Source organism: Equus quagga, chromosome 13 (genome assembly GCF_021613505.1).
Source record: "Equus quagga isolate Etosha38 chromosome 13, UCLA_HA_Equagga_1.0, whole genome shotgun sequence".
Classification (NCBI taxonomy): domain Eukaryota; kingdom Metazoa; phylum Chordata; class Mammalia; order Perissodactyla; family Equidae; genus Equus; species Equus quagga.
Genome location: NC_060279.1, coordinates 9,056,868 through 9,060,168, shown reverse-complemented (window position 1 = coordinate 9,060,168; position 3,301 = coordinate 9,056,868).

Below are 3,301 nucleotides of genomic sequence, written 5' to 3'. Positions count from 1 at the left end.
TCGCCCAGACTGCATTTCCCTTACTCCCTGCCCGGCAATTACTGCCCATCCCTTCTCCCCCAGATGGCCAGCAGCTTCTGGTTTCTCCAGGATTTACTTGACTCATCTCAAGTTGTTCTCATCTTAACTCCGATCTGAACCAGAACCCACCCCCACACACCCTTCCTTCCTGCACAGCCACCCAGGACCCAACACTTTGCTGGCTGTGATTGTCCTGACTTCCTGTCTGTGACCTCCTGGAGGATGAAGAATGTGTTTTGTTCATTCCTTTTTCCCCCAGCACCAGTATGTAGACACCTGGCTCATGCTTGTTGAATGGACATATGACTTAGAAATAAATGAAAAGTGCAGATTTTACCTCCAACAACCCCTCTAACCCAGCCCCTGCCAACCCCTGCGAAAAAACCCCAATCAAACGAACAAAACAAAACAACAAAGAACCCCCACAAAAGCCAAAAAGTCAAAAAAAGTTTTTGCAGCTTTCTAAACATGAGTATTCCGTCAATTGTCAAAGGCTTTTTATTTTGTGCACCTTTCTGTAGTCTTGAAATGGCTATTCATTTACAGTTTAAAGATCCATGGGAAGATAATTGCTTGGAATGAAGTCTGAGGCTCTTATTTGAAGGCTGGTTTGCTCTGGTGTGTCTATGTGTTTGACCTTTGTGAGATGTTTAAAAAAAATTGCCTGTAGATTCAGGTAACACACTTGACCTCTTTAAAAACATGTCAACTTTGAAGATGGAGGACTCTGTCCATCTGTTTGAGATTAAAATGCCATCAGTAATATCTCTGATGGTGGTTTCACTTGTTCCAAATGCTGGACCATTTCAGTGATGAACTTTGAAATGCTTACATAGTCTATCAAAAGACCTTGCCTGGAACTTCCAGGCTAATTGATTTTTCTGTGTATATTCCCCCTTGTCCCACAGAAAACGTGCATAAGCTGTGAGAATGTGTTCAATAAAAAATGAAAAAAGTAGGGGCTGGCCCAGTAGTGTAGTGGTTAAGTTTGCGCACTCTACTTCAGTGACCCAGGGTTCACCTATACGGATCCCAGGCATGGACCTATGCACGGCTTATCAAGCCATGCTGTGACAGGCATCCCACATATAAAATAGAGGCAGATGGGCATGATATTAGCTCAGGGCCAATCTTCCTCGGCAAAAAGAGGAGGATTGGTGGTGGGTGTTAGCTCAGGGGGCTAATCTTCCTCAAAAAAAAAAAAAGAAAAGAAAAAATTAGATGCAAAACATCTCTTAAACTTCAACAAAAAATCACAACTAGGCAAAATCTGGCAGTAGGAAACTGACAAGGGAGATGAGAGGTGTGCCTTAGCTGTGCAGGCCTAAATGTTGGTATATTGACACTGCGCTTTCCTGGGACAACACAAAAAATGGAAACTCACCCTGTTGTATAGTTCTTATTGTCTATAAGGAAAAACAGTAATTGTCAACTTTTCTTCATAGAAGCCATGATGTTAACAGTGAGAAGACACCCTGTTCAGAGCACAACTATGCACTCTGTTTATCTTTTTCATCCCTTTGGCAGTCATTTAAAAATATTTTCTATGAATTTCAGCATTAATAGTTTTAACTATTTCCTTTTCAGCTGGTCTTTTCAGTTTCCAATATTATTTTAGGCTTTTTTGCTGGGACTTGTTTAGTCAGTTTTTGAAAATAAGAGTGTAAGCAGTTACCAATTTTAATATTTATTTATGACTATTAACTATGACACAAGAATTGGGCTCTACACACTGATTTTTCTCTTAGTGGTTTTTCTCCACACCCTGCATGTTACACATACTTTGCTCAGAGGAATAACTATTCTGAGATAAATTTAGATGAAATGATTTCTAGTTTAGGCTTGGAGTCTATAATACAGAGTCTCAGTTACCTTTTCTTTCAGACAAAAACTTGAACTTCTAAAGACCAATATGTTCCCCAAATGCAAGGCATAATGATTATAATGAGGATATTAATTCACGTTTTAATCGATTAATACTATAATAATAAATGTACTTTCCATTTCTCATAAACTTTTTCTTTTGAATATGTCTCATAGGCATTTTAGATAAAATTAAGTTGCATATAACATCTCATATTGTCGATATCAAAATATTCCTCCCTCCGTTCTTTCTTTAAATATCTGTTGAGTGGCTGATGGGGAGCTCAGAGAGGCATGTTTGTGCACAGAAGAGACAGAATTCTACCTTAAACTGCCCCTCCCACCATCCCTATGTCACCCAGTACAGTGTTGGGCTTACTATGTACTCAGTAAATATTTGTCAATTTGAACTCGACATTATAAATAATTTTATCATTTATTTCATTTTATCACTTATTTCAGTGGTAGAGGGTAAGCAGTGTCTGTCTATTGGTAGAATACTTTTACTTTCCAGGTTGAGTCCACCCCTGACCTCAAAGAAAGGAATGACCTTCAAAGCTTATTTGGCTCTATCCATTTGTTCACTCATGCAAAAATCAAGTATGGGGCAAATGTCAAGTGGCGCAAAGGGGGAAAAGTCAGTACACTCTTCTGCTCTTTTTCTACTATGTGTAAAGTTAATCATACAGGTGTTTACTAAATTTGCCTCAAAGGATTAAGTGAGAAAAAGATTGTAAGGCTGTCTATACTGTGTCTAACACTTAGTCCTTGCCCAATATATACTAGTTTATTTGTTATAATATAATGGACTAAAACTAGAGGATCTCACTTCTTTATTTCTACGTGACCCACCATCCTATTTTCTTCTTTTCTCTTTTTCATCCCAAGAATGATGTGTGTGTGCCTTTTTTTTCTGAATCTGTGAATGGGTTCAATGCTTAGTTACCTAATAAAGTCAATAAGAACTTAAGGCCAGCACTTTCCTTAAATCTCTTCTATGATTTAAGACACCTTGGGGATGGGATAGCTGAGCTGCTACATCAACGGATGATGATTTTTATCTTTATCAAGTGACCCACAATTTGGTTACCAGTGCAATGAGAAATTAAGAAAATAGCACACTTTTATGACTGTCATTTCACAGTCACTCAAATCAGAACTGGAATGCCACAAAAACAACTCCCTGTTAGCCCAGAGAGAAAAAAAAGAAAGAAAGTAAAGGGGAAATTCAGATTAGTCACAAAGAAGTTCCCCCGCCTGCCTGCAAAAGCTGCAGCGTTAAAACTGAGAGAGTCCGCTCTGCTCTTTCAATCGCCTCTTGTCTCTGGTTCTGGGACCTCTGTATTTTCTAATTATTACACTCTGTTTTGCCTTCAACTCCTTCTTTGTGGGGAAGAGGTCAGTCCTCCCTCAGATT